The following is a 12,813-nucleotide window of genomic DNA, read 5'->3' on the forward strand; positions in this document are numbered from 1 at the left end:
AACCAAGATAAAAATAAGACCATGCAGTTTCTACATCAGCACACAGATCGATTTTTCCCCAACCAAAGCCAAACAGATCATGTACAAAACCCTGCTCCACAAAATGTTTTTTGTCTCTCTTAATAATAATACTACGAGGTTTAACCTTTTGAACCTTTGTGTCCCTAATTGTGGTTACAGCACAGTGGTCATTCACATCATTCGAAAATACTCCCACAGATTTGTGGGGAACATTAGTTAGATTGAGATAAATTAGGGAAGATTAATTAGGGGACTTAATGTTAGGGCAAGTAGGACTGTCAACAATCTGAGTAACATTCAAAGAGATACAAAGGTTTTAAAATCCTCTCACACTGCAGTTAACCAGTCTCAGTTAAAATCTCCAAGTAGCACTATTTCCTTGTAGTCTAGTTGCGATAAAAGATTTGCTAGCGAAGACAAGGAGTCCTTGACAGCTGAGGAGGGGGGTCTGTAACAGCCCACCACCATGACCTGTTGACCCTTTGCCACTTCTATATTTAAGGCTAAAAATTTGAATTGCTTACTGATAGATTTGGAAACTAATGTGGATACACTGAACTTATTCTTAACATAAATGGCAACGCCACCACCTTTATTAGGCCGGTCGGAACGATACACATTATAACCATTTAAAGCAATGTCAGAGGCCAAAATGGATTTATTTAGCCATGTTTCTGATAAAACAATGACGTCAGCGTCAGTCGAGCTCGCCCAAATGCGGACAAAATCTAGTTTACCTAACAGACTGCGTACATTCAAGTGGATGAAACCCAACCCAGACCTAGCTTTAAAATCAGCAGGAGTAGCGATCTGACTACTACTACTGGGCGGACCAGGGTTAGGTTGTACATTTCCTGACAGTAATAACAACAACAAAACCAGACATCCTATCCTCTTAAACGACACACATACATTGTCATCTACTTTAGAATCACCGGAAAGTCTGCGAGAGTGTGATTAGAGCTTAAGAAGCAGTCCTGAAGAACCATCATCGCAGGCAAACAAAAAAGACAAACATATTTTTGTCGAACTGATTGCCTGTGACAAGGTAACCGGTAATTGTTTGTGTAGCACTCCCGATCCTTTGCAGGGGATGCTCACCACGGACGGCAGAACAGACATGAATCCAGTAGACTTCTCAGGATGATTAGAAATCTTCTCACCGTCCAAGACAGTCAAAAGGCACAGCAGAGCCACGATAGTGGCCATTTCCCCAGGCCAGCATCCACGATATTCCCTTGCCGTTATGAAGTGAAGCGGCGTCACTCACCGAGCCCGGGGCACTGGAGGTGAGAGGACCGGAGATGCAGGGCCTGAAGAAAGACAGCAGGCCTCTCCGGTGAATCCTTCAGATCCCAAAGCCAGATATATCCGGCGTGGAGGCGCTCCAGGTCTCACCGCGATATCTCCACAGCAGCCCGGCGTGGATGCGCACCGGTCTCACTGCGATGTCTCAGGGTTAGAAAACTCCACTGCACAGCAGCCCTGCGCTTCTTTCTAGCTAAATGGCTAAAGTAGCATGTAGTATTACTTACAGTATAGGTTAGGAGATGTAGCTGTCCACTTTTCAGCATACTTATGCAGCTGCTACTTTATAAAGCAGATTAAGAATGTAAACTCTTCATTATTATACATAACTGGCCCATCGATACAATCATGTATATTCGACATGATTGTATCGATTTTAATCTTGAATATGTTAGCAATATTCCAATAAATAAGATATTTTTTATGAATAATTTTAAATAGAAACAAAGCCTTGTCTTTACATTTTTGCAACAAACATGTTGTAGGAATTATTTATATAGGCTTGATGATCTGGACATGCTTTTATATTAAATGTAAACAATAACCTGTCTCCCTTTATGTTATTCGAATTGACAGAAAAGAACCTTGACTGAATAAGGGTTAGTTAAAGAGTTATTATTGGTTTTATTTCATTTAAAGTGGACATATTATGCTATATTTGAAATATATATTGTAGGGCCATACCTATACAAAACATGTCTGTGCCTCATATACTGCTCATACCCCTCTATTAGCCCTGTTCCAAAAAGGCTGATTCTGCTTTAAATAATGTAATGTAAACACAGAGCACATTACTCCCAAAACACGCCGTGCATTGTTTCTGATACAGCACATAGCTTGACATGTTCTTTCTTAAGTGTTTACCGCTAGACCAGTGCCATTATATGCATTATATATAACAACTTTACTCTATGGGCCTCCTGCACACACAGCTGCGACTGTATACGGTGACGCAACCCAGTCTCACGACATTTCGTGTTATACTCATGGCATTTAATCTATTGATTCGTGTTCACCAACAAAATTTGCAATTTATTTCTTTTGGTAGTGTGTTTCGTGCCTGCACCACGTCTTTTTGTCCGGTCGGGTCTTGGAAGACCAGAAGCTGTGTGGTTCATAAAAACATTTTCTTACTCAATATCAAGCCACGATTATTGTTTTTTATTTTAAATTGTATAATGTCAGACTTTTTTTACCATCCGTGAGGAAAAGAAATGGGGCTCAGAGCCTCAGAATACGGAAATCTGTACTTTTTTTCCTTCTAATTTGTTATTATTTTCTAAATAACACATTGTTATTTACTCAACAATAACACACAATTATCCTTGTTTTTATTTATTTGTTTAATTCTATAATATCGGGCTTTTTTGCCGTCCGTCAGGAACTGAATTTGAAAATAAAGCTATAAAGCTATGGTTGAAGCTCGGTGATTGGATGTTTTAGCCGCAATGCACGTTGGGATATGGTGTTAATGCGATATGAAATAACTATCAACAGAATTGCGTTGGGGTGAAAACAGTATTTCCGGTCTCGAAGTTTGCATAGTAATCTGCAGTACTCATCAGCTAAAAACATCAGTTTATCCTTGTTAATTACACAACATTGATTGGTTTAAATTGTGTACAATGCTTTTGTGTTTTCCCCCTTCGAGTTGTAGAAACAAATAGTTTTTTCGGAGTTTATGGCCGAAGAGACACTACCCATAATCCTCAGCTATCGTTTCCGTGATTACCTCGCCTTCAAGCTCTGTGATTGGATGTTGAAGTGGCAGTGTGCCAAGATTACCCAGAGCGTCAAACAGCACTTTGAAATGGAATGCAACCACGGCAGACTATCCAAAACTGGACTCGAACGGGTCCAGCCCCCCCCCCCCCCCAGAACTATACATGCTGGCTATTGTTTCCGCAACTTGTTCCATGGCACGTCTCTACTGGGAATTGTCGTTTTAAAAGAGGTTTTCGTTTTTCCCACAATTAGAAGTTACCAGTATTAAACTGTTTACACCCCTGGAGGTTTAGGGGATAAGAAACACATTGGTGTTATACAATCAAAAACATATAATTAATAAATGGGTGAAAATTGCTTGTGCCCATAATGGGCAGCATTAATATATACCCACATGATAGCTCATTGTTACTTTGTAATTCTACTCCACTACAATTCAGAGGTTAACCTGTATTTGTACTCCACTACATTTATTTTAGTTACTTTGCAGATTCTGATTAATGATGTGAAATATAAACAACCCTTAAATCAGACTTTAGTTAAACCTGAGTAAAATTCAGGGAAGGTGATTGTCAAGTGCCAACAATCAGGAGAGATATTTGAGAGTTGGTGCTTGAGAAGACTACACATTTATCTGCAGATCCCTATAAAGCATATTCATTACTCGTTTTTCTCTACTAATAGTTTATTAAAGACTGTATATAAATGCTATTTTGCACATCCCTCTCAAGATTTCAAGATTTTCTAAGGTTTATTGAGATATCATATACACAGCTACGGTGTAGCTATGCAATGATGAAACACTTGTGTCGCAGGTTCTTCAGCAGTATTCATTACAAGACATCTATCAATATGTGTATACCTCCACCATTAAACTGTCATATTCTGCACATTTTTTATACTATCTACATACATTATTAGAGTATAATTAATATGTATAATATCAGTATAAAATAAGTGCTTCAACATAGTAAGTACTTTGTCAGGCTTAATATTTATCTGTCGATACCCCCAAAGCTTTTTCCTTATTTAAAAGAAGACCTTAACCTAAAGCATTCTTTGATGTTTAAATAAAGGTTAATTCATTTTTCTATTTTGCACATCCTCCTATTCACATCTTTGTACATCCGGCACTAAACAGTTTTATTGTAGAGATCACTTCCAGTATCTTCTCGATATTTTATATTCTATATTTCTATCATTGACCTTCTACTTTCCCCCTATTTTGTATGTACTCTTAATATTTTTTTCATCAAATATAACATATTCAACAAAAACAATTCAATAACGTGCTTTAACCACTAGGTAGAGCGGGTTAAAAAACTGTCAAGTTTAAAGTGTTAACACAACAAATTATACTTATAGTGTAGGACACTTATGTATGTATAACATCTGAAGATGTGTAGTTTTATTCAATTAATTTTACAGGATATTGTATATTATTTGACATGTTTTACTTTTACACATTAATATCTGATTTGTAAAACATCACAGACAGAAAGGTATTATCCGTCATTTAATGGTAAGCTATTGAAATTCTGAATCCATATATGTGTCTCCCATCCAGTGGCGGAGCCAGGACATTTTCAGTGGGGTGGCCAGGATGGAACCAGTGATCATTTTGGGGTGGCATTGAAATCGCTATTATATGAATATAAAAATACATCTCACTAGAAAATAAGGGTTTATTTAAGGCACCTACAACACACAGAGTTTTTTAATTAAATGATAGGTTAAGAATAAACATCTTAAAGTAAATAACAATAAACAATATCCCTTAACCCTGTAAGGCCCCCGGTTGTAATTTTACAACATTAATTTAAGCTATCCTAAAAAAGTCAGTAAATGTTTTTTTTTTTTAAAAGACTACATTTACATATACAAAAGGTCCTTTTGTTCAGCCTCACAATGCTATTGGGTAGTAAATGTGTTATAGGTCCTGTCCTCTGGCCATACACGCCAGGGATTTTGGGCCCCATGAAAATATATCACATTGAGCCCCACCACCAGGCCCAGGCCACGCCAACCAAGCACAATTGCTGTAACCACACCTCCAGAACCCCACCGACTCATTTATGCTTTAAATAACTCCTTCTACCTGTACAGGCTTGCATCTATCTTGTAGTCCAATACTAACGACACAATATTTGCTGATACTGAGCTGTGAAAATATAACACTTATGGGGGGACAGGGCTGCTGAGCCTAGAGATGGAACTGTTGGTCCTGGCACCAGGGGGAGGGACAACTGATTTAGTATGAATAGCTGCTAAAAATGTACCTGCTTTAATAAATGTCAGCGAGTGAAATTAAAAACCTGTATAGATATTAACAGTACTTAATGTCAGCTTAGTAAAAAAAAAACATAACAATTATTATTTACAATGGACTACGCGTAGCTAACAGACACATTTCCACCACTCATAGACCACACCCACCTTTTCTTTGAAAAACTGGGTGACATACTGTCACCCTTTAGTCCCTCTCTCTTGTCTTTCTCTCCTTTCTTTTCTCTTTTGAAAGCCTGACTTTGTTAGTCGTTGAGACATGGTTCACACGTAAGTACTAACATCCCTGATCCTAACATGCTCTCACTCTCGAGAAAGTGCCGGCGGTGCTGCACCGCGTTTGGAGGCAGGACCAAACCATTACATGTATTAGTATTGATACTGCAAGGAGACGTATCGTGTGAAGAGAAATTGAAGAAGTTGTTCAATTGCTGATACATTTATGATTCACGTCACGTATTCAGTTTCGGTGGCAGTTCTTCCAGTTTGTCCAGAAGTCTTCTAATCAGGGCTCTATAAATAAAGAACTACGGCAGATGTGTCAAATTGAATGCACCCGAACCGTGTATTACAATACAATTCCAAGACCCGACTGTGTGACATGAAAGAAAGGGGAAAATCGTGTTGGTGAACACGAATCAATAGGTTGGGACGTGTCACGTGTGCCGGATGTCGCCAATGACGTAATAGGAGCCAAAATTCTGGATCTGCTTTTTACCCGTTTTTTAGTTTTTTTAGAGATGTGGTACGGAAGAAAAGAGAGATGGGTTCTGTTTTCTGACACTGTGTGAGTTCCCTGACACACCGGGGACACATATTTATGTATAAAAGACATCAAAAAGTGCATTTTGCATGATAGGTCCCCTTTAAACAGCAGACATTTCGTTCAGCTTTGAAAAGACACCGAGGTAAAAGCTTTGTGGAAGGATTGAAGGTGATTGAGTTGCCAATTTCCTTTTTCAATGTGACTCATCAATCCATACATTGATTAAAAAAAATACATTCAAAAGGAAGGAAGAATTAAATGAATCTGTCCATTGATTTATTTTTTTCACAAGAAAGGAATTGCAGGTACAGAATAGCTCCCCTCTTTATTGGCCTCTCAGGCAGCTCCTCAGCCTGGACAAAGAGACAGAGAAAATATAGGATTTCATAAACTAATAAACCTCAGAAGAAAAATCGATATGGATGCCAACCCTGCAAAGGCTCTTTTCCAAAAATGTATAGACCACAGCAAAAATCAATGTCCAGAGTTTATAACCTGTTCAGACTGGCAACAGGAGGATTTTATGAAATGTCGGTTAGCGTTACTGTATCTTCATAATATTCAGTTAAATAAACAATTAGAGTCAGTGAGGCAGAGCCGGGGCTGTATGAAGTTTCCAGCCCCGGGGCGGCCTCCCTGAGGGTACGGCTCATTATCTTGCTCCGGAGTGTTGCAAGTTTAATTTCAAAACTGAAATAGCCATTAGTTTTTGTCCTGCTAATTTGTTTCTCTCTTTTATTAACTGTCACCTCTTTCTATACTTGGTGAAAACTAGGAAAACCTTTTAACAGCGATAACACAGAAAGATTCTCCTGTCATTGTATCTTTCTGTTGCTGGGGAAACGCATTTTGCTGGGATTCACAGAGCACTAATCTGAAATTGACTGGCATTCCACAGCAACTCTACAGAGACTCGGTATGAAACCCCGCTTGTTACTGTAAATTAAAGCTTGAGTGGTAGACAACAAACAGAAAACAGAACATCAAATAATGTAAGAATATTGTCCAGCATGCCAAATAGTTAAGCTCCTCATTCCCACACTTGGAATAAATTAATCAAATGCATTATGTATTCTGATGTATATGCAATGTGTGTAGCATTTAGTGACTACTACTTTCAATTCATTTTCAACACTGTGTTTTAAAATCACAAAAACACCAGATTTGGAACCCCCACTATAACTTTGTCCTAGATAGTCGTACTGTCACCAAATTTACAATGGTGTTTGCTGTTGACCTGCAGTTTGTGCACACAAAAGCATTCTACATACCACCTAGCACAAAGTTATAGTGGGGGTGCCAAATCAGGCAGCACCAACGCCTCTGCCACATGTGGAAGTCCCTCTTTAGTTTCTCAACTGCTGAGCCTAGAGTAGAATCCTTTTGTGTGCACATACTAAATATGAACAGCAAACACCAGTGTGATTTTGGTGACAGTACGACTATCGAGGACAAAGCTATAGTGGGGGTGCCAAATCCAGCAGAACCAACACCTGGTCTTCCACATGTGGAAACCCTCTTTAGTTTCTCACCTGCAAAGCCCAGAGTAAAATGCTTTTGTGTGCAAAAACTAAAGGGGGACAGCAAACACCAGTGTGATTTTGGTGGGAGTACGACCACCTTGGACAAAGTTATAGTGGGGGTGCCAAACTAGGCAGCTGAGTTCTGCTGAACATGGGCTGTAAAGAACCATGCAGATCTTCCCTATTGACACCAGGATTAACCTTGTCTAAAAAAAAAGAGAGAGAGAGGCACAGATACAATAACAATAACATCTTATTTGAGGGCACCTTTCAAAACATTCAATGTCACCTTACAATACACAAATAAACAAAATACAAGTTGCATTACAATACAAAAATGTGTTGCATAGAAAACCACAGAGGAAAATTACATTTTAAGCAGCAATTCAAGTGAGTAAAGCCAGTTTGAACCAATGAATTGTTATTGTTGATTTGAAATAACATTGTCTGACTAAATCATATTTGTGATATCATTACTTGTAATTTTTTATGTATTTTGAATTCGTGGTTATCAAGTATCAGACACTTAAACAACAGAGAATGTTTTATAAAATGGTACTATACTGACAAAACACATCTTATAATTTCACCATGTACTCTACTCTACTGTAGGAATAAAACATAAAAATGTTAAACGTATGGGTTACGTATGGTAACCCTTGTTATATAAACACAGGCGAAGCCCTCTACTGGACTCTATGGGTACTCCCCTCGATCCTATCATGCAAGCATTCTTTCACTGAGACTTTCTAGACGTAGCCGGCCCCGGGGCGGGCCTACCTGAATGCGCGAGCATCTCACCGCATAAGAGGCAGCCTCGCCTCCTCACTGCCATCCTTTACTTCTCTTCAGCAAGCAGCATAGGACAGACAGGGCCCCAGAGGTAGAGGGCTCCACTTTTGTTTATATAACAAGGGTTACCATACGGAACCCCTCGTTATATCCCTCGTTATGTCTCTCACAGAGCCCCGATGTATACACTAACTGTCGTCCCACAACAACACTGTTCCATCTCACTGTTTCTGACCGGCTTTCTGGTTAGCAGCCGCTGCGCCTCACTCACCTCTCCCTCGGTCGTAACCGTGCAGAGAAAAGACGCTGCGGCTGACAGAGCACACCCTGACGCGCTTATCCCGCGGATGTGTGCTAAAACGTGGAGGACGCCCACTGACCCACAACCCACAGCCGTGCACTCCACATAATATGCCAGCGCATGCACCGGGCAGAGGAGGTGCAGTGTAGCCTCCCTCGCCCCTATGAGATTAAAACCCCCCAACTGAATAGCCCTCGACCTGAACGCACTACTTAGGCTCTTGAGCACAAAGGAGGGGTTCGGTCAGAGTGTCGCCCCGCTCTGGTCACCCCGAATCATTAAACAACTTGGGTGCGCCGATCAAGCGGTTAACTCAGACACTCTTTTGGCTGACGTTAAGGCAAGTATCACTGCTGTCTTCCACGACAGTGCTTTCAGGGAGGAGAGCTCCAGAGGCTCAAATGGTTCTGTGACCAAAGCCTCCAGCACCAGCGGCAGGTCCCACTGCAGGGCGGAGGCGCGCACTACTGGGCGCAGCCTCCTGACCCCCCGCAAAAAACGCGACATTAGCGGCAGAGAAAAGGCTGACCTGCCGCCAAATCCCTCATGGTCGGACGAGGTGGCTGCTGCATACACTTTCACTGTGGAATGAGCAAGCCCCCTGTCCACCAATAACTGTAAGTACGACAAAATAGATCCCAATTCACAAGATAGGGGCTCTATTGTCCGCTCCTCAGACCATCGCAGGAGTCCCAGCCACTTCGGCCTGTAACAGGCTGTGGTGGATCCCGCTCTAGCTGCCTGGATAGACTGAATAACACTGTCAGACAATCCACCCTGCCTTAGCCTGTCCCTCTCAGGAGCCAAGCCTGGAGAGGTTGGCCCAGAGTGGGTAACGCCCCGATTGCACCTGCCTCCTGAGAGATCGCCCCCCAAACTTGGGGGAGCGCCCACCTTCATCATATCTGAGTACCAGGATGATTGACAGACGTTCTCACCTCACTCTCCCCAGGAGTGGGAGAATGAGATGCAACGGTGGAAAGGCGTAAAAAGCAGCTTCTTTGGCCATGGCTCGTGTGCAAACGCGTCCACCCCCAAGGGCGGGTCATCGCTCAGAGCCATGGAGAACCACAGGGCGCAGTGGTTGTTCGCCCGCTGGCGAACAGATCCACCTCTGCTGTCCCAAACCGGGCCCAGATCCGCTTCACCACCTCCGGGTGAAGCGCCCACTCAGGGTCCGCCCCTCGACATGTGGTCGCCCCCCCTGTTTTCCAGACCCGGAATGTGGAGGGCTCTCAGAGATAACACCACCTCTGAAGCCCATAACCACAATTTCTTCGCTGTGGTCAACAAAGCGGCGGAGCGGACTCCGCCCTGCCTGTTGATATGCCACTGTGGTGCTGTTGTCGCTCCTGACCATTACATGTCTCCCCTGAATTAAGGGTTTGGAATGCTGTTCCGGATGCATCCGTGAACACTGTGATGTAGGACTCTACAGTATATACCAATCTTTTACATTTTGCAGTGGTAAAACTCTGTTGTAGGGTTTATTGCTACTATGATAACACAGCCATCCCTAATGGTATAACCCTTGAATGACCATATTGACTTCAAAGGAGAGCTAATGCATTTCTCAATAACTCTCCTGCCTTTAAAAGTGCATTTCATCCCAGATAACCCAATGCCAAAAGCAAGATATTCTCTGCTGCCAGTGGATAATCTTCTTCAAAGTAAGACCGGTGTACTCAGTGGAAGTTAGTGTGAGGTTGGGCATTGCTGTCAGTTTTGCTTAACTATTAAATAGTGTAGAACAATCGACGTCACCTCTTCAGTTTCAACTAAATATGCAAGTGTAGCTTCAAAACATCGGGACCACTCAAACCACTTCAGACATGTTGAAAGACTTATATGAATCAATTCTAATGGATTACACAATTTGTATTATGGTAATTAAAAATATAAGCCTTGAGCCACAGATCAGAGTGAAGTATCATGTTTATTAAAAAATAATGTCAGTAAGTGTACCATCAGTAATTATGTTTTTCTTCAGAGCTGATTCTCTAATCTGTAATGTCTAATTAAACCAACCTTATTTGTTTTAATTTACAGCAGTGTCCAGATTACAGGCTTGTTTTCTTTCTGGTTGCTGTTTCCATTTGGGAGTGTGTACAGTACGTACCAGAAAATCCAGAGAGACCTGGAACAAACCCCACTCTGTCACTAGATCTTTTGATTCCTTCCCTCCATCCAGCATGCCCTGGGTCACAATGAATCAAAGAGAGATAAAGAAAAAAAGACCATCAAACATCCACCTGTTCTCGAGATTTGTATTATTGTTGTCAGCCAAAGTATTAAAACATAAAATCAGGTAATTAGGACACTACAAGAGTGAAAAGCCCCACCAACACTGGACAATTCTCTAGCTTGAGGCTGCATAATCACATAGTGTTTCTATTTCTGACAGAAAAATTGGGTGTGGTATTTTTTTTACTCTGGAAATATAAATTAAGGATTTGGAATTTTGTCTCCATCTCTGCTAGTTGATAACAACAGTTGTGATAGTCATGGTTAAATAGGGTAATTGTCTCAGGATTAAAAATCCCTGGTCCAGATTGCCACAAAGACAGAATAAATTATTCCAGGGCCTGAGGACTCTCTGTCTACTGAATTTCATGGAAGTTTGTACACCGGTTTTATGAGATAAACTTCAGATGATATGACAAAAAAAAAAGCCTTCTCAGCAGAATTAATTATTTTTGTGGGTTCTTGTGATGGTTATAAAAAGACCTTGTGAAGTTTGGGGACTTTAGAATAATTTATTCCACTGGTATTGCTCTGGAAAATTGGCCAAGACTCAGCAAACTTGTTGTGACAGAGCTCTGTTTCCTTAGAAGCGCATGCTTCGAAAGACCGGTTCTGATTTACAATTGGGTTAATATAATTTCTCGATTTACCACTTTGATATGCCTTGAATAGATGAATTCAGTTTACTTTTAAAATGTCAAAGTATTGAATGTCAAAAGCTTTCTACCCTGTAGAACGGCAGGCTTACTAAGGGTGCGCCAAACAGACTCAACACAGTGTGAAAGGAGGGTTGCGAAACCCCAACACATTTCAACTATGAGGTTAATAATTGTTATTCTGATAACCATCTGATGGGACACATACAGTATGATTCATCTTTCAATGCATCTGTTTGCATATAGTTTCGCTTAAAAAAAAAATCTGAATATTAATAATATGTATTGAATATCCTCTGTAGAAACAGTTTGCCTTCAGACTGCTTGAAATCACTAGTTGAAACAGTACCCTTCTGTTTATCCAAGAGGATTTTGATGTACATCCCAACTGATGTGTCTAGTAATGCTTTTATTTTTTTGTTCCTATTTGGACAATCCAATTTTGGAGCTGTAATAATTATGAAATGATTTTCCTTTGCATGTTGAAGAGACTGACTGAAGACGTGGTTAACTGCTTGTGAAATGCATTCTTTCAGAATGCTTTAGTGTGTATTAACATATGGGACTGGTTCAAGTCATGCGATTGTACCAATATAGAGGCCTTCCCTGACGCTCAATTGCCTTTTCTTGAAGAAAGAAACTTGAAGCGTCTTGAGAGTCACTTCTGACTTCCAAACGTGCTTCTTGTTTAAAGATGAATTGCTGAAATCTCAGCACTGGTTCTCACCACTACTGTACCTGAATACTGCTGAGTCTATTGCTGCTATTTTAAATTATTTAAGCCACTGTACAAAATTGAAACCAACTGAAGTTTTGGTACCTCATTCTTCCACGTGTGCTGCTCTGTTGTTTTTTTCTACTGTATAACAACTGAAATCCACCCAGGTAGCAACTTGTATTCGTGTGAAGTGAGGGGGATCACAACTGAACCACATGGTTTACGATTTAGCAGGTGTACATTCACAGACTTGATGCCTCAGAAACATAAACTCTTCCAGTTAGCTTTTTCCTGCCTGAATGTGTAAACTGCACCCAGGACATGGCCGCAGATGAAGTGTCTAATAGCTGACGTAAATCCTTAAGTAAGCCTGTAGTAACTGTTCTGTTGGCTTCTACTGATTTCTGCAAATAGACAGACGAAAGCATGGCTTCTGGTGAATTATATTACTGTTAATGTTGTTGGTAGTACAA

Source organism: Notothenia rossii, assembly GCF_949606895.1.
Source record: "Notothenia rossii genome assembly, chromosome: 2".
NCBI lineage: Eukaryota > Metazoa > Chordata > Actinopteri > Perciformes > Nototheniidae > Notothenia > Notothenia rossii.